This window comes from Xiphophorus maculatus, chromosome 13 (assembly GCF_002775205.1).
Source record: "Xiphophorus maculatus strain JP 163 A chromosome 13, X_maculatus-5.0-male, whole genome shotgun sequence".
Taxonomy (NCBI): domain Eukaryota; kingdom Metazoa; phylum Chordata; class Actinopteri; order Cyprinodontiformes; family Poeciliidae; genus Xiphophorus; species Xiphophorus maculatus.
Genome location: NC_036455.1, coordinates 18,382,825 through 18,403,068, shown reverse-complemented (window position 1 = coordinate 18,403,068; position 20,244 = coordinate 18,382,825). Strand labels below are relative to the sequence as shown.

The 20,244-nt window shown below is 38.0% G+C and overlaps 1 protein-coding gene across 3 annotated transcripts in view; it reads left to right on the top strand.

The window, feature by feature from the left end:
* The window catches only part of dlgap3 (DLG associated protein 3), a 166,213-nt gene that overhangs the window by 122,793 nt on the left and 23,176 nt on the right, over window positions 1–20,244 (top strand). The gene's annotated exons all lie outside the window — the stretch shown is intronic.

Sequence of the window (20,244 nt, the reverse complement as noted above, 5' to 3'; positions counted from 1 at the left end):
CTTTTTGCACTTCTTTTTTTTTTTTTTACATTTCATTTTCATGTCAAACATTTTGAATTAAACGATGACAAACGAGTTAAGCTGCGCTTCCGACACTTTACCTCCGTCGGCACACGAGTGGAGAATAATAGTCTTTCAGTCTCACTTTTCCATCCCACAGAGTGGCGACACCCATGTCAGATTTATGCAAATGCATTCTACATGTTAGTAAACCAGTTCACCAAGTAACCTAGCAACACTAGAGTCAGCTGGTTATTGTGTGGCCATCCCTCAGCTGGCCTGTCTTAGATTTGCATCCTCGGACAGAGCTGTAGTTGCAGCGCTTGGAGGAGTTTTGAAATGTCCCTCTTCAGGAAAACGGCAAACGATGGTGAATTCGTCCACTACCACCAGAGTGATCCACCACAATGCATAATATTCATTTGTGAGTAACTTGCGATTTCTCTTGGTTGTTTGTATTGTGATGGTTTATGTTTCAGGCCATTCTTTTATAAAAGAAGAAAATTTAAATGACTTAAAAAAAATAATAATAATAAAAAGAGGCACTGGACTTTCTACAGTGTCTTCTGAACACCTGAATTGTCTTTTTTGTTTTTTGCCTCAATCATGGAATAATAACAGAAACACGACAATTTCAAACAAACTTATAATTTTCTAGAAAAGGCTTTTGCGCTGGGAGGACATGGTTTTCAGCCAGAATATATGGATTTTGCTAAACTGCAATGGAAACACTTTTTTGGCATCAGAAGAGTCGCGTGATCAACAGCCGGATGTTACTACTGGTGAAAACATTGAAGAAGGCAACAGGAAGTGGTCGGAGGACGATGTTTTTGGTTTTTTTTCTGGATAATGTGCAGCTTGGCTCCACCAGAGCTCTCACAGCATGCACAGTTCATAAAAAGTTGCGTCATGTGAACACGTTGAATAGATAAGTCTTCTGTAAAATAGACAATTACAATTTCCGTAAAACACAAGTATAAAGAATTTGTCACTTGATGCGACAAGCTCGCATCAAGCGATGCGAAGATGGCATCTTCTCTGGCATCTTCTCTGGCATCTTCTTCAGAGAAGATGCCATCTTCTTCTCTGGAGGCCGATGGACACCAGGTAGTAATTATGAATATATTTTATGTGTTTACATTCGTTGCTGCCATGGTTTTGAATGGCTTACTGCGTGACCCAGCTTATTTGTGTGTGATTTTAATTTCATTTCTTATTTAAAGGAAACACCTCAATTGCGAAAATTTTTTCTTTTTTGACATTAGCAGAATTTAGACTAAGATTTGCGCACATTTGTAATGGAAACGCAGTTAATGTTGGTCTCAGCTGTCCTAATGTTTAATATGCAAACTGTATACCTCTGGAGACAGAGGGAGTATGTATTTTACAAATAAATGTTTTACCTGTGCAACTTTACCATGCAAGATTTACTTGCTCAGTTTCTTTTTTGACTGGTCCTGTCATGGTCATATAACATGCTAAAAGATTAGCATGTTAACTCGGATAACGCTTTAAGAAAAAAGCTGTTTTTTCTTTTTGTCTTGGTGTTAAATGCTGTGACCCTGTAGTTTGACTCTGATGTTCACTCCTGTGAAGATTGAGCTTTCCGCTTGTAACCAACCTGCAACATGCTAAATGCATGGATTTGAAATTGCCTGCAAATGTCATTCGATTAGCAACGACTACGGCTGCTGTCCCTCAGAAATCCCAAGCGAGCAGCAAGAGTTTTCCTAGTGCATTTCCCTTCAATGCATTGACAGTCAAAATAAAATGTTGCAAATCAATGACTGCTACATAAATTAGCAGTGAAAAGATTTTGACTCTAAAAAGCATTGATTCTTGTATTAAATTCTCCAGGTTTTCTAAGAGATTTCTTCTTTTCAGGAGATTCTGTGTGAAACATCTAAAGTTTTTTTTTGTTTTGTTTTGTTTAATGTCTCTTTGTATAAAACCTTGACTAAGCATTAAAAAATGAACATAATTGATCTACAATTGTTATTTCTGTGGAGACATTTAAAGAAATATCAGCCAGTGTCATTGTGACAGGATGTCAGAGAGCGAGAGATCCAATCTGTTATGTGTGGAGACAATACCAGCTGGCCCCTTGGGTAACGTTGCCTTTTTCATGCTAGAATGATTCATAGGTCAATACTGAGTCTTTAAAACACTCAGCAGCCCAAAATTGGTCAGGCACAATTTCTGGTCTGAAAATGAGTGAAGAAGCAGCAATTTATCTGATGGTCAGACCCCCTAGGAAAACTGTCAGCCACTCCTTGCAACACTTTACCTAACGGAGGCAACTTGTGATTTGCTTTAGATTTTAAAAAACAAAAATCTAAACTATTGATATGCCCTGTAACCATGGACGAGATGATACTGTTTAGAAAAAGAGAAAAATAAGTTCAGGAGTTTGTTTTTTTAAAACATCAAAATGTAAAATAAATGGCTCATTATGCATTAGGCTCATGGAGGTAATAGGAAGAAAAATATGAATGCGACGTAAAACATTAGTATTGTTGTTTCTAGAGGAAAATGAACTTGTTTTTTATTGCGTTATTTGAGGGCTGAAAGTGCTGCATCTTTGTCGTTATTTTGACCGTTTCTCATTTTATGCGAATAAGTACAAAATTTATGCTTGGAATTTCAAAGACATGTTGTCAGTAGCTGATAGAATTTTTTTTTTTTTTAATTAATTTTACTTAAACAGGTACCTATTAAAAGTGAAGTCAGAGAAAATGATCATTTTAAGTGGTCTCATAGTTTTTTCCAGAGCTGTGTATAGTATGTGTTTAAAGAAAGTGTATAGTGCATGTAAACAGGGAGGAAGGTTTTCTTTTCCCACCTTTAAGGATCAAATCACGGTGGATACAAATGTTAAATTCACTGTGAGTGCCCCTAGTGGTCAGCTGAGCTAACTGCACAGGCTCTGTTATGATCTGGCCTTGTGTCCATTGGTCAAGTGGAGGAATGACTGAATGTTCGACGTGACTAAATCTTCTTCCTCACTAAGCTTTTGTGTCTCTTCATAGAATTCCAAAATTGATTGGAAAGGAAATTAAATGAAAGAATGAAATTCAAATGTTGTGTTTCATGGTCCCTTTTTAAACAGGTGGACAAAACAAAGTCCGCCTTTCAAAGAGAATCTTTGGGACAGTTTGAGGTAGACTTTATTCAGCAGTTTGATTTAATAATAATAAAGTATGCACAGAAAGATTAAAGAAACTTGAGGCGGAAATGAATGCGATGACATTTCATAAGCTCATCTGAATAGCGTCATGATAAAAACAAAGGTGATGCAGAAAAATTGTAACATATTGCTTTTTTTGTCATATGGTTAACAAAAACAGGGTTTAAAAAAAACTGTTTTAATAACTTTACATTTTGAAAACAGCTGACGTAAACTCAGGATACTTTCATGCTCCACCTTTCTCACATATTTGCGATTTGGAATCGGGAAACATTTGTGTCTTGAACAGAAAGTTCTAAAGATTGGCTCTTTATATTGATGCTACTTCATGACACCGGGGGAAATGAAAATCTGCTGTGTGAGCGGGTGTGTGTGTGTGTGTGTGTGCGTGTCTGTATGTGTGTGCTCTGATTCTTTGCCACGCTGTAACTTTCTGCATCGGGCCTTTGACTTCCTGGTAGCAGGGCTTGCAATGAATCGCAGCAGAAGGAAAGAGATATTTAGAAGGAACAAATGAGAAAGCCTCCGATGGCGAGTGTGGGTGCACACATCCCACTTTTCAAGAAGACGACCTACTGAGGGTCGTTTTAAAAACCTGTGGAGGTTTAGCTTCAAGGCGGACGGTGAATCTTTTTAAGAGGCTTTATAGAAAGTTGTGGATGCAACGGAGAACAGAGAGGCGTGTTATTTTAAGCGGGACAGTTCCTGCCATTAACATAAACTACACAGGCCACATTTCAGAGATTAGTGAAGTCCAGCAACAGATTATCAGCGATGTCAAACAAATGTTCACTTCAGGCCGTATGACACGTGTATTCAAAGCGCCGGATGGAGCAGAATAAAAACTACTGATAAAGTTACCGTTAAGCAACTGTTAAAATATTAAAAAATAGCTGTTTCAGCATTTAGTGAGCATTTCTTTTCATATTGCTGTAATTTGGCAGTGTACAGAAACAAATAACTGGTTTGATTTGATTGATAAAATAATATGTTATCCTGAAGGTCCTGTTTTTGTGTTTGTCTATATACCGTTTCTGAATTATTTGCATCGTAAATTGTTTTCAACTTTTCTAGCAGAAATTTTTTTTTTACCATCGTTGACTTGAGGTGAGAGAACAAGCAAAATAATTTGAAGGGCCACAAATAGCGCCGGGGCCACACTTTAGAATATTACTGAAAAGCCCGTTTATTTTGATAACTTTATCACTAAGTCAAACATTATATAAATTACACACAGACGGATGTTTTAAAGCCTTTATTTCCTTTAATCCTGATGATTTCCTGCTAACAACTAGTGAAAGCATTACATTCAAAATTAGAATATTGCATCAAAACAATAAAAATGTTACTAAAAAAATTACAAGTATCCTTTATATCAACGGTTGTTGTTTATGAAAGGTGTTTTATTGAATGACAGTGCATAATTTTATTTCAGTATTTTCCAGATTTAGACAAGTTAGAAAAAAAAAAAAATCTAGCAAATCATTTGTTTTCAGGCTATGAAATAGCATACTATGACAATAGTATGCTATTGTCAAAATGTTCTTTAATCTCCTTTTTAGCATCCTTTCATTTTCCCTTCCGTCATTCATTGTATCCTACTTCCTCTCGCTCTCGTCTCTTCCTTGTGCCCTCTCTATTCCTCCCTGCATTTTCTCTTCCTTTCTTTCTGCTATCTTTGTTCACCCGCATGTCCAACCTCCATTCCTTTACCTGTTTTTCTGTATTTTCTTGTCTCTTCTTCTTTTCCACCTTTTGTTCTTTTTCTCATTCAGGTTCCAGGTTTAAAGTCCATCCGCTACACAAATTGCCACCATGAATTTGTAGTGTGAACTTTAGTATTACACAGTTACAATGGTCGTAAAGGAAGTTCAGTCCTGAGCGATGTGTTGGAACCTTGAATGGAAAAATTCAGCCATCTGTAAGCCAAGACAATATTTCTCAAATTTAAATAAAAAAGCCACAAACAAAAAATATACAGAAATAAATTCAGTATGAGACAAAAGCAGCAAATGTCAGTTTTTTCCCTAAACATCTTAAAAGCAGCTGAACTTTGATTTCTGGGACTAAAACGGCAAAGCTAACGTTTGTGGAGTTTAAAGTGCAGTGTTAGCCTCGTTCCGCTGAACGCGTCCCGCGGTTCTGTGTGTCTTTATTCGGGTGAGAGTTGCTCAATATTGATTCGTGGTTGACCAGATGGAGCTTAAGAGGAGTTGATCTTCTTGACCAGAACTATTTTTGTGAAACTATTCAAGAACCAAAAAAAAAAAAAAAAGCCACTTCTGAAGAGTTGCAGCTTGCCTGAAACTCTCCATGCGGCGTGTGGATTAGTGTGCGCCGTGAGGCTCTCTAGAGAAGGTCACGGCCTAATGTGTAATAACTGCCTCTCTCAATGAGTCCGTTCTGCTGTTCTTCTATCTGCTTTGATCGCTAACTCCCCTCCGTCCACTCTCTCTCTCTCTCTCTTATTTATCAGAAGCAGAGAGGGGGAAAATGAAGGCCAAGTGCAAGTGAGCAGCACTTTGCTAAGTAGTGTTGGTATTTTCCTTCTCATTAAGTCTCAGTCAGAAGCCCTCTCAGGCTGTTTTCAGTGGAATAAACACACACTTTGCATAAAGTTGTAGATTTTTTTTGTATGTTTTTCATTAATTTCATGAGTCTGAATACGACTTCAAGGCATGGGGGTAAAAAATGGCCAAAGATGAGTTTGTCACGAGCTTATAAAACTAAATATATTTATTTTCTTTATTACATTGATTATGATATCAAAACCAATCTCTTTTTTAGTCCCGTATTATATTTTTTTTATTGCAGTAACGTATTGGCCTGTTGAATATTTCATGAAAATATCTGAATTAGGTCCAAATAAATGACTATTTTGTATTAATCTAGTCGTTAAGCTTTGCTACCTTGACTAAACGGGATAAATTATGTCCCATGCAAAAGTATTCAACTTCAACTTTTCACATTATGTAATGTTACGACTACAAAATACTGCATTTTGTTAAGATTTTATGTGATGGACCAGTACATAATTGCAGCAAAGTAAAAGGTTACGGTTTTCAAAACGTCCTTACAAGTAATTTTTGCAAAGTGTGGAATTCAGCATCAATTTTGTCTCATAGACGTAAATAAAATTTTAATTCTGAGTCAGATATTTGTTGGGTTACAAAACAATATTTCTGGCAGCTCATTCTTTTTTGCAGTTAAAGATGGAGATGTACTGAAACCTTTCAGATGCCTTATAAGACTCTTACAAAGGGAGCTAATGTTCTGCTTCCAGCATGACAACATAATAAATATGCAGACACAGCTACGATGAAATGGGTTAGTCACGACAGAAATTCATGTTTTAACCACCTTCTCAAATTCCAAACCCCAAAAAGCGATTGAGAATTTGAGGCGAAGCTTAGGAAAACTGTTGCTGTCAGACGCTCTAGACGTGGTTTGACTTATAGCCTGGGTTTTTGTACAAAGTAGAATGGGTAAGAAAAGACCATTTTTAGACGTGTGAAGCTGCCAGGGACATACCCAGACCTGCAGCTGTAAAATACAGGGGAGGAAAAAACAAAAAGGTGGTTTGTAATATAACAAAATGTGAAAAAGTTTCAGAGGTAGCAAAACGTTTTGTAAGGCCGAGCAATGCATTTTATAGCTGAGAAAGCAGAATCGGTTTCTTCACTTTCTTGCCAAATAAGTCGGTGAATCGTTGTTCTCTTTCGTTACAGCTGTGTGAATGCGCCCGCTCTGTCGGTGAAACGCATCAAGCTGATCGCGCCGACTGTAACTCCGGCTGTTATCTGCGGTATAACGGGGTTTCTGGTACTTTCACTTCAGGCTCCCCTCCTATCTTCCTCGTCCTGTGCAACACGTCGACGGAGACAAAGAGGAACAAAAATGACAGTGTTGTAACTCAGACACGTAACAAGATGGTAACGGCCGTCCTGGAACTCCGGACCGTCTACACGCTTTAATTCAATCTCCTTCGTCGACAGGAACTTCCCCGCCGGAGGTCGATTCTGCTCTGCTGCATCCAGACTAGCGCTGACCTCAAATCACCTTTCTGAAGGGAAGTCCTGCTCAGTAAAAGCATAATTGTCTCGAGTGAATTTGCAGTTGCGTTGCACTTTCAACACTTTAATAAAATCAAATCAGTGTGTGATTCTGCACATTGTCAGTTTTTGTTAATAATGATTAAGTCTGATATCACGGGCGTGCCGTGGTGGCGTAGGGCGTAGCGCGACCCATATTTGGAGGCCTTGAGTCCTCGACGCGGCCGTCGCGGGTTCGACTCCCGGACCCGACGACATTTGCCGCATGTCTTCCCCCCACTCCTTCCCTGTTTCCTGTCAGCCTACTGTTGTATAAGGGACACTAGAGCCCACAAAAGAACCCCTGGAGGGGTAAAAAAAAAGAAAAGTCTGATATCACAATGAACAATTTTATGCTTCAGTACTGCATGTGTTAGTGATTTCTTTTGTTTGTTTGGAAAAGTTGTGATGAGTTAGAAAAATTGGTATTTTGTCGTAGTGTCAAAGATAAACAATACCTCGGGGGCGTAATATTTTTATGGGATGGATGCTGGTTATTTCTTCCCTTCAACATCTTTGTACTTTCGCATCTTTGGTCATTTCAGTTTTACACGCAGGAAATCAAAATGGCTGCCATGTTGTAGTGCAAATCTACCACAAGGACATTTTGCTCCAACAATTTTAAGTTATTCTTTATATAATGTAAGGAAATGTGGTTTTGTGACTCTAGTAAATCGTATCTACCAGTAGGAAGTTACTCACAGTTACTTAGATTTGGACTTTGGTTTTAATCTGTCAGACAGTCCATGAACGTTTAATGATCCAAAGAAGTATGGATCTTGACGGATCTTCACACTAAATATATTTTTTTAAGACAACAGAATCACACCAACAAAACTCAGTGTGAACTTTTCATTTTTAACAAAGAACAGTTGCAGCATGATTGGCGCAGAATACACAGTATACATATATTTAGGCTTTTATTTTTTCTGCCAACCATTTGGATTTAACTCTGTTAAACCAATTAAGTCTCAAATTTGATCATTATTTTTTGTATAATTATCTGTCATTTAGTCAATAAACCAACGCAGCAAAGATGTTTTTTTTATTTTGTTAAATATGATGTCAACCAGTTGACATAGCGACAGACAACCTGTAATATAAAAGCCAGACAAAGCAGCATTTTTAACTCTATCAACTCTTTATACATCTGTGACATTAAAGTAATGTTGATATATTGTCATTTATCCATCAATAAAGTGATAGTGGAGAGAGACATTTTAGGAAAAGTTGTAAAATTTGAAACACAAGGGTTTAGTATTACAGACAGGCAAAAATGGTCACTTCTAGGGTTACCGGCCATTTTACCTGGAATAATAAAATCGTGCACATTTTTTGTGCCTTGGAGAAATGAAGGACATCGCCACCTCGCCATCAAACTTTGCTATGCGACACTTTTATTTGCCCGTCTAATATTGAAACTGAACAATCCTTTAGTGACAGCTTGACTAAATGCAGTGAGATTGATTTCTGCTGCTGTACAAAGACAAAAGCACAAAAATAAAAAAACCTTGTCTTCCGAGACAAAAAGTAAACATTTCATTTACAGTTTCAGAAACTGCATTAAGACTCTGTATGAAGCTTATGTGTCTTTTATTTTTTTTTTTATGAAGGTAGTGTTTTTTTTCTCTGTTGTGCTCATTGTGCTTCTCATATATTTCACTTTGAAATACTTTTAATTTACTTAGAATTTTATGTGTACAATTGCTTTAAAATTAGTGACATTGCCCTTTACTGAATAAAACACAAATCCTGAAGTATTTTGATATTTCAAGATATTTGCTCTAGAAACTAGACGAAGCTAACTTGCAAGTAACTTTTCGGCAAGACATAGGAGTATGTTTTGAGTCAATAAGTATTAGTTCCAAAGGCAGATTATTTCACCTATAATAGGGGAAAAATGTCTTGTACTTTCAATAATCTGCCAGTGGACGTAGTATTTTTCATTAATATTAAGGAATTGTTTACTTAAAACAAGCTTTTATATCTTGCTTAAAAGTTAAGTTATTTTTATCTTATTCCAAGTGTACAAAGATGTTTCTACTAGAAAGTAGACTAAAACTACTTAATGCAGTTGTATTTATTGCACTGATTAATTGAGAACCAGGTCTGAAATTGCGAGTTAGACACCACTTTTCAGCAAGCAAAACAAAATATTAAAAATGACAAAAAAAAAATTTTATCCAACCCCAGCGCTTAAATGGTTTGCAGGACAGTCCGATTGGGAAATGCAAGTCGCCTCGCCTCAGTCAGAACATTTCGAGACAGAAAACAAGCTGAATGTGAATCAGCTTCTTCAGTGTTACAACAGTGCTGCATCTCTTTTGCTCATTGAGTCGGATAAAAAATAAAAATAAAAATAAAAAAACGGTAGAAATTCTACCTGCAGCACCAAAACATGAACTCAGACACAAGCTGAGTTTTGTTCACAGGGTGTTGGGGAGGGGACAAATTGAATATCTTGCATGTGAGGCACCTTAAGGAAAAATATGTTCCGACTACTACGCTCATGAGTTTCTTTTTCTTTTGTTGCTCTTCTTCACACTCATCCTCCCTCCCTCTTGCCTACACAACAACCCCGCCACCCCGCCTGGCCAATGAGACATGTTGTGCATATATAAAATCACCACTGTATATAAGAATAAACAAAAAAGTTTGGTTATGTTGAATGAGTATGTAAAGTATGAGAGAAGGGAAAACGGGGCAGGAGGGGGAGGGGCGCTGCCAGAACAGGACATAAATTGCCCCCCAAGGCACTCTTCAATTTTACCCTTACGACGGGAGCATATTTCCCCTGTGTTGTGCTCATCATCTCTATCTCTATCACACACAAACATTTCAAGCCCCCCCATCCCACTCTGCATCTCCTCCCTGCACGTCCCTCCGTATCCCCGCGTGTTCGCCGCTTCCTTGCCTACTCCAACATCTTTGTATATTAACACTTGGCCACTTCTCAACAAGAAGACCGCCGCATCCGTGCATTTTCCCCTTGAAAGATACAAACGGCGCTGCGTGAATCCTTATTTTTCGGTCGCTTATTTTACACTTCGAGCCCTCTGTGTGTGCAAAGCTAATGAGCTGCAGCCAGACAGTTTTTTTTTCTTCTTCTTCTTCTTATATGGGTCGTCTTCTCAGGGTCGCCCTTCGAATTTGCCATCTTTCTCATCATCCTCGATTTTCTCTGGATCGTGGAGATTTAGTTACGGCACTCGCAGCTGAAGAAGAGCATGTGGAGAGTGTGTGTGTGTGAGTTTATTTGTGTGTGTGTGTGTCCAAAGCAGAGAGGGAGAAGGAAAAAAGAAAAAAAAAAGCTGGGAAAATGAAAATAGATAATTCTTGGCAAAAAGCTGAGAGAAGCAACTCCGACTATCTGCCAGGTTCTCAGCGTGTGTGTCTTTGTCTGGCGCCGAAGGAAGAGTGCCCAGCACAATGCGCTGCCAATCACTTATTCACACATTTCACTATTGTCTGTCTCGTTCTCCATTATGAGCAAACAGTATGCCAGTGGTTAATAATGTCTTTGAAGTTGACTGTAGGGGCACGTATGGGAGTGACACCAAAGTTAATGAAAACTTCCCCCATTATTCCACGACAATCCCGCGTGTCCGGTTTTCCCACTTTTATTCCCGAATGGGTCGACATATCTACCTCTCGCCATGCTGTGGCTCGGCTCATTGTATCTGCAGTCAAACAAAGCCAGTATTCAAGCTCACAAAGGATGCAGCCGGGCAGCTTTAGCACATTTCCATAATGGACAATGCCGCAACCGGGTTGTCAAAAAAGAATCCCCTCTGTTGGCTGTCGGTAAACTTACTTTCTGGTAACAAAGCAGGAAGATAATCATTTGTGTCACCTGGTGTCAGATGTTTGGCTATTGTAAAATACGCAGTCGAACTCTGGCGCAAATCAAGATAGCAAACTCTAGAGACCTTTGTCTCGGTTCGGTTGAAGAGAACTCTGGCGCGGTTCGGATGTATATGTGAACGCCAGGTGGACTGGAGACTGCTTCCTAATGCAGGAAGCAGATTTGGAGCGGGGCATTCTGGGTAAATACAACCAAAACAAAATTGTATGTCTAGAGTTAGCTGGAGAAGTGGCTTGTGGTCTTTTGTCGAAGACAAAAGAAAAATCCTACAACTGCTAAAATCTAATGCCACTCTATTTATGTTTACATTCCACGAGGAAAGATGCATTCAGTGTCTTCTTCAGAGGTTTTTGTGTTGTTACCGTCTGCCATTCTTGTTGCAGCGCCACCACAGGCGGAGGGGTGAACGGCTTGCTCAAAGGGTGTGGTTTGTCTGACACAGTGTGCCAATGTTGCAGTTTTGATCTCCAGTTAGTTTGAGTCGACCGGACTTACTAAACCATATGAGCTAAAGTTTAAATATAATAGTTTAGTTTATGTGTACATATTTCAAACATTAAACCAGATACATTGTGACCTGATCACATCAAACATAGCAGCTTGGGGACTATGTGAGCTGCTTGTTTTGATGTAACAAGCTAATAGGGTTGCTAACGCATCTGTGATTTGACCCTCTTTTTAAACAGAAAATAAAAATATCTTTGTCACTTCCTACAAGCTTTGCAGTTCCGGTATTTCTTGAGGGACTAGTGAAAGACCTGTGTTCGGCATCTGAAAGTTCAATTATAGGTCAAATACAAATTCATCTTGCTTTAAAAAAAACTATAAAAGCGAAGCTGTGGATTTTAGAGGAAGGTCTTGGAGAACTTTTTTTTTTCCCAATGAATTGCCAAAAGGATTATAGATTGGTGACTAAAATTAAGCGACTCCAGCTACAACCTGCTAGAGATTTGTCCTCACCTCTCAATCATGCATGGCTTACGCAACCCTCGCTTGATTAAAAACATTTGCAATCACCTGCGGGATGTGTTACTTGACGTGACTGAGACTGACTTTTCTGCATACTTGGGCACACCGGATAGAATTCTAATTAATCACCGAAGTGCATGAACAGCAGCTTTGTGGATCTTGTGCATCGGGGTATATGAGCAAGCGGTCAATGAGTTGCTAAACCACAAGACTGCAACATCCAACGGCTCTTCGGATGTTCCATAATTGCACGTCATAACTTTGTATGAAGTGTTTTAAAAAAGCAAGTAATATTGTTAAATATGGATGTAGTGACGAGGTTTAGGAGCGGTTCTTTTCTCCATTTTTGCAGTAACTGATAAGTGTTTTGCTTCACTGTGGAGGAATGTTGGCTCACTCTTCCTTGCAGAAATGTTTTATTTCACCCATGTTGGAGGATTTTTCAGTTGCTCAGAGGTTGGCTTGTCTGTGTGGTTCAGATCATTGTCCTGCGTCATAACTCAAATGTGCTTGAGGTCATAAGGCTGCAAATTGATGGGCGGCCATTCTCCTTAGTGCAGAATTTAGGGTTTTTTTTCCACATACAACAGGTCTTCTGGTACCTGAAGCAGCAAGGGAGTCGAGTTTGACTTTACATAGGATATAACTTCTAAAATGTTCCACCTTTTCTATACAACACTTTCTAAAAAGAGCTTGCAATACTTTTTCGGGAAATGTTAGATGAGTCTTTGTATGGCTTGTGGCCAGCAGAGGTTTTTGACTTGGATGTAAATTTTCCCCAATCTCTTGGCTCATGTTGAATTTTGAATTCTAATTCTGACTGGTATAAAGTAGGCTAACGGTGTCATAGATGTTGTTCTGGTGTTGTAACCCTTTCTAGACTGTCAGAAACGTATTCTCCTATCAGTTCTTTCTGTGGAAAAGCGCATGTTGCGTTGCTTTGCTTTAAGGGATTTCTACAGTTCTGGCAATAATCAGATTTCGGCATGACCAGTAAAATTTAGCACGGCGTTACAAAGAATCAGGTCAATCACAGTTAATTTGTAATTTAAAAAATAGGGGCCATATTTTTTTTTCCTCTTTGGATCAGGATGGTTTGGATAGCTGATATTTCACACAATAAGTAAAATCCTTTTTTTGAAAAATGGATGTTGCATTTACTCAACTTGCCTAATATACAATTTGTTTAATCGTGTAAGACGTTGTAATTCACTGTTTCATTGAATTTAATAACTACTGCATTTAGAATATATCACAGAAATGCCTGTGCTGTAAAAATGTATGAGATATTTGCAAAAATGTATTGATAAATCACAATGAGCAGAGACAAAAAAAAAACCTTAAAAATAAAGCTAAGTAAACAGCTTCACTATGAACCCTGTGATTGTTTCTTTTGCAGTTTTGGAAGTTCACTGGCTGGAATGCTAAACCTCAGTTGTATTGTTGCTTTTTGCTGACAACTTTACATCTCCATAATTTGGCATTTTGACTTTAATGTCATAATGAAGCAAAGAAAAAAAACAACAGTTTCCAATCAAATACAACTCAAACTATTGAGTTTCATGAGATGGAGGGTTTACTTCCTCAGCCACCCTCTACTGCCTTCCTATCAGTGCTGTTGAGCATTTCTTTTCTTCAAACCAGTCAAAGTGCTAAATTGACCCAGAGGTTGCTGAGCAGATGTTATTTCTGTTTTGCCAAACACAGACTCTATATTCTTTGGTGCACTTGTGGTTCAACCTGTTTGCTTGGCTAAGAGCTTCATTTTTTTGTTTGTTTTTACAGCTATGGTCCCTTTGAGAAACGAAAAGTGCCATCCTTACAACTTCTGTTTTGAGTTTTAATTTTAAGACACGGTTATAAAAATACAATAGAGCACTTTGTATTGCCTTGTTGCTGAAAATGTGCTATCTAAATAAAATTGCCTTTACTTAGATTACATGAAACTCTACCATGACTCATGTAACTTGTTGTTGTTTTTGCTTTTTGTGTAGGTCAGGATTGAGGTTTGTGCTCCAGCTAGAGACTCACTTACTATCGCTTTCTTCAGCTAAGATTATAAAAGCCATTTTGGGTGCCGTTTAAAAAGTCTTTTTGTCTCTTCATCTTGTTGTTATAAATTCTACTTGAAGCAGTTTGAAAAACTCATATTTCCAGTTCTTACAAATGGAGATCGGCCGCCATATGGGCAGTTGCTCAGGGCGACATTAGAACGGGGGTCGCAAGAAGATCAAATTTTAAAATATATACATAACAATAGAACATGTCTGTCAGATATTCAGCCAATGGGGAGTGAAATAGAGAATCTTGGTCACCTGCTTTGTGTGGGACTGAATCCCACCCCAGGATGTCAGGGAACCATTTTACAGTGTAGCTGCCACCGCCATTCAAAGAATCATTTTTAGGTTAATTTTGTCACTTTTATAGAAAACACATAGAAGTAAAAAAAACAAAACAATTACACTCTGATAGAAATTTGTCACTATGATCTTTGAGCCATATATGCTATACCAATGTAGCTATTAAATAGCATTCTTTTTCAGGAGTCTCAGCTTAATAAGCGGTTCTGTTCAGTTCTGTTCTGGCTGACACATGTAAACGCTGGTGTAGTTATCTCTAATCATATGCATTCACTGCAAACCGTAAAGTCACGCTGCTTCAGTTTTCTCAACAGAAAAACATTTTTTGGGCATCATTATTATTATTTCTTTTCTGTTTATCTGTTTAACAGAAGTATCTGTTCCTGTTTCTTGATTGTCATGCATATCAGCTGTGAACTTTTCAATTGTACTTGCTTTCCAGACGGACAAAAACTGAGTTAAGAAAAAGAAGTGAAAAAGAAAAAATAAACCATCACTACATTAGTTGCTCTTTTCCAGATATGTAGCTTACAGTATTCCACTTGACGTGGTGCCGCTTCTGACCCAGTATCCATCGAGACGCCAGAAAGCAGGCAGACTCAGCTGTTAGCAAAGTGGGTCAGAGCAGCTGGCGTGATCGCATGAATATTTAAACCGAAACGGCTCCAGACCCGAAAACCTCAGTGACAACCCTGTCGACGCCGAGTGGCGTTTAACGACGAGAGGACGTTTAACAGCTCCGACTGAAACACGTCTGAGCATTTCCGTCGACGCTGGGAAAGAGGGAGGTGAAGCGTTGGCTGGAAAAAGTAATGAAAGAGCTACTATAAAAGCCTGTGTGTGTACAATATGACATATCTTTCATTGCCTATTTAGAAACATATAAGTGAAAGCACCAATTAGACCAGCACATGCCAAGAAATATTAAATGGAAAGTAACTTCATAATCTTCCTGACGGGAAATCAGAGAGACAGGATGGATTGACAGGTTTAAAAGAAAAAAAAAAATCAAATTAAAAACCAAAGAGGAAAAGCTGGGCAGGGAGGGAAATGACTGGAAGATGGATAGAAGTAGGTCAGGAGGAGAGATTGAGACGATGAGAGACGAACAAAGATAGAGAGGGCATCCAGGAAAGCGACAGCCGACATTAAAATGTGTGTTTTATACCATTTTATGCGTATTTCTCGCTCTGTGCGAGAGCCCTGAGTATTTGGCCATGGCTTGTACGCTGGCATGACTGACAGCTCCGAGCCGGTGGGGAGTTCCAAAAACCAAAGGCTTCATAATAAACACAACATGGTTAAATTTACTCCTCCAGGCAGAGGAGGAGCTCACTTTGCTGTCTGTTCAGAATTAGGGACACACACCGTCACAAGTGACTGCAGACAATCTGTCACAACATGCTATTTGATTTCGTCCCTCGCAATGAAAGTTCAAGTCGTCGCCAAAACATTAGACACATACTGTTGGTTGGTAATAAGAGCAAAGTGGTTTTTGTTGTTGTTGTTGTAGTTGCTCTTTAATCATCCCACTCAGTAATTTTTGTTTTTGTTTGAAGATGTTGGTGCTTGGATGGGAACTTTCGATTTTTAATAACTGAGACTTTGACTTAAACTTTGAATATCTAATTTTAGCCTCTTTTCATCTAACTTCTTTAAAAAAAAGTACAAGAGCAGCGTTATTTCATAGCAAATGTTATGTTATTAATACATGATATAAATCTGTTTAAGCTTTGAGCAGCCAATATGATTATTAGATTGTTCCTATGTTATAATTGTCTTGAAACGCTAAAATACATTTTCACCCTTTTAGTGGTCATGAATTATGAAGAGCAGTGGTGATGTCACACCATGTGAGTGTAAAACGGGGTTTTACTGTTTTTAAAACAAGGACATTATGAGCAAGGAGTTTATTAATCCTCATAAAACTGAAATGATCTGACTTTGAATCTTCTTCCTTCAGTGCCAGTTTCCACACTGAAGAGTGTTGACTACTTTGGTATTGTGTTTTCATTCTTGTGGAAAACTTTGCTGAGTGTCTGATGGCTCTATTTCCAGTGAAAATCTGACAATTTCAGTCGCCTACTGGTTTCTTGATCCAATAATTTTGGTTTTAAACTAAAATTCTTATTCCCGTATTAAATGTTTATTTAATATACATGTTGTAGTACTTTGTGTAGATTTCAATATGTGTGTTTTAATATTGAGAAAAAATTTAAAAAATGTTATTTAGTCTCCATTGATTCCAGACTAGTTGTCATCCGTTGTCATAAGTGTCATGTTTAGGCTTCTGTCTCTTTAAGACCAAGTTTTTGAAAGTGCTGCTGTGCCAAAATTGGCTTACAATTGTAAGATAGTCATATAATACCACCTTCCTAAAATAATGGTCCAAGTCATTTTTTGCCAAATGTGTGTGTAGATATACAGTATATATATATATATATATATATATATATATATATATATATATATATATATATATATATATATATATATATATTTTTTTTTTTTTTTTTTTTTTTTTTTTCACTTTAATCATCTTTTGGCAAAAAACGACTTTATTTCAGGAAGGTAACAATAATTACTATTGTCCAAATTTGGTTAAATTATGCTTTATAATTATCGTATCTAAGTTTATTATACGATGATGACATTAAAGCCAACTTAACTGTGGTCCAATCACAGGGTGGCAAACTAATCAGATTTGCAAATATTGTGTCCAGTAAAGAGGCTATGCTCTATCTAAATGAAAACAATGTAACAATCTGCATTATATGTATTCAAAAGAATTTGCAGTACTTTTGAAGAGATTATGCAAAAATACATAAAGTCCTGCGCCATCTGATGTTCCAATTAAATATTGAAAACTTAGACGTTTGAGAAGAAAGAAATTGAAGAAAATCCACAAACAAAGTATTTAATGGAGATGGAGAGAGGTTTTTAGAAAGCCATCACTGCAGCTTATACATGCTATACTGTCATAGAATATAATAAAAATATCCTTTATTGTCCCTCGATGGGGAAATTCAGATTGTAGAAAGATAGACATAGCTTGAGTAAAATCCCATTTTGTTTCTACTAATACTCAACAACAACAACAAAAAAAGGTTTTGTTTTGCAAAATTGCTCGCAATCACCTAATGAAAGGTAGCCCGGTCCACCCAGGTGCTACGGCTGTCTGAAATCAGTTCACGGTAGAAATCTGACTTTGAGAGGGGCCGTCGTCACGGCTACACCAATGTCACAGCTCGACGCGAGTGAGCTTTTTCACTGGCAGCTTTCATTCACCCAATCAAGGCAAACAGGCCACGCTCTATTTAATGATTATCCCAGCATCTGTCCTCCATCTCATGTCTGTGTGAGGCCAGCAAACACCGGAGCAGGAGCCCGGCGAATATGATCCAGCTTAAGCAGCCTGATTCTGGCTCTCGGCACGTAATTTCATCTCGAACAGATCACATTTAGAGATGACGGCGAATGCTTTTGGGCCTCGTGAAGCGATTGTGTGACTGTGATTTATTACGCAGTCAGTGCAGGGGTGGTTAATAGAGGATGTGATTACAACGGTACCGTTTAATGCAAGCTCAATAAAGTGCATGATTACAACACTTAGGATGTAATCTTGGTTGTTATCCATGAGCAAGAGATAGCAATCCAAAGATGTTCTTTATCCAGTTTTTACCGGGTTTTTTTTTTTTTTTTTACTTACAGCAGTCAGGCTTTGTGGATAATGGGACTTTCATTGAGGCACATTCCTGCTGCAGGGTGTGTTCATTCCATTTACTGCATATGCTTTGTGGAGAAGATTGCGTTCTCTGTTGAGAATGACACATCAACTGGCTGGTTATTTTTCTCTGGCCACCTGAAAAATGTGACTCATATTACAGGGGGGGGAAAAAACCCCAACTTTTCAAATTAATTTTTAATTATTCAAATTCCGTTTCAGATATGTCATGCAACAGAGTGAGAAATCCAGTCACAATTAAACAATACGCCTTTGTTTTTCCTTATTACTCATAAAGTGTTAATTGTAACTCGGCCGTATGTCAACGCTCTGTTCCCTCTATTGCTGCATATGCAAGGGTATGAATCAAGAGGTCTGAGTTAGTGGTGGGCATTTATTGTATCGTTTGTCATTTATCGTGATACATTTCTTATCACGATAAATGTTTGATTCATCGTTGTCCAGATAAATCCCAATTAAGGGTGCTTAAAAACCCCTATTGTCCGTATTGTCGCGATTATTTTTACAGTTTATATCCACGGTTTGTTCAACAAAGGTGCATCTATAAATAGCAATACATTTGATGAAATGTAGCAACTCTGTGCATGTTAGGGGTATAAATCGCACTCCTTGATGTGATTGTCCTAAAGAAGCGTATAACAAATGGTGTGTTTTTCCAAGAGCAGTATTTGTGCTTGTGGGGCCGGGATTATAGTGCCATGCAGTCAAACTTTACGGGAAAAAAAGTAATAAATAGTTGTAAGTTTTATTGTTATCACAGTAGTACCACAAATTATCATGATGAAACTTTACGTTCGTAAGGTAACGAAGAACGACAAAAATGTAAACCTGTCTTCACCTTAAGGATGCCTAACCTTAGAAATTGTTTGGTACTTCTTTGTTAGCTTCCTAAAAATAATCCTTTTCTATGATTACCAACGCTGTAAGTCGCCCCTCTGGAAAGCAAGATGCATTTTAGGTGACTGTCCACGAAATGTTCTGTCTGTGTCTGTGCATGTGCCGTCTACACAGATTTATTTACTGCTAGCTAACGTCTCTGTACATTACTGCCACCTTGTGGTTGCTGTGATGTTCAAAGTTTTTGTCACGTGGCCCAAAATCAGCAAGTTAAATGTGTCGTCTGGCACTATTTCTGATGTAACCAAAGCAACAAACAGAAATGCATAGTTTTCAAAAACAGATTTTTTTTTTAAAGAAAGGAATTGATTTCTAATACACAGAGGAAATGAACGTTTTGTGTTTTTGGAGAAATATCACTTCTCCCCTCTGGTTGTGTTCACTGTTCTGTATGCTGCCTCTCGGAAACATCATAATTTGGGAATGAGCAAAGTGAGATCTTTCTTTCTGACTTTCTTTCTCTGCATTTTGGACGCAAGTTGATCAATAAAACACATCTTTGCTGCAAATCACAACAACGCCTGGAAATTCCCTAAAGGGCAGGATGGAGTAGACAGGCAACAAGGACGGCCATGATGCGAATCTAATGAGAAAGAGCAGAAAGGGGGCATAGGTGCTAAATAGGGAAGTAACGCCACAACAGAAGAAAGGCAACAAGAGAGTTTAAAAGAGGTTCTTTTCTTAATTGTTTTTCAGCGCGGTGGTCTTTGAGATGAATGTGAAGGATAAAGCTGTTGGTAATCACCTGTTACTGTCTGATGGATGAATGTTTACCCCAGCATCGTCTGTTCCGAGTTGAATAAAACATGAAGTGCCGCTTATGTGACAAAACATGTTGCTCTGAGACAAAGCATTATTCTTCTATCTTTGGCTGTTGTGCTGACTCTATGAAAGAGAGAATTATTTCTGCACTCTCCTGTAGCAAATGCAATTGTAATTCGTATACATGCAACAAATTTTATTTTTATTTTTTTAAATGAAAGGATTCCATCTCTATGATGACATACTTCCATAGATCAGTTGCTTTTTAGGATTTCTTAGAGTTGGTAAGGTGTTGTGATTTTATTTTCCTGTGTCTTAGCAAAATAAAATAAAGAAAAAGAATGCTGCACGAAACTATTTGTTTTTAG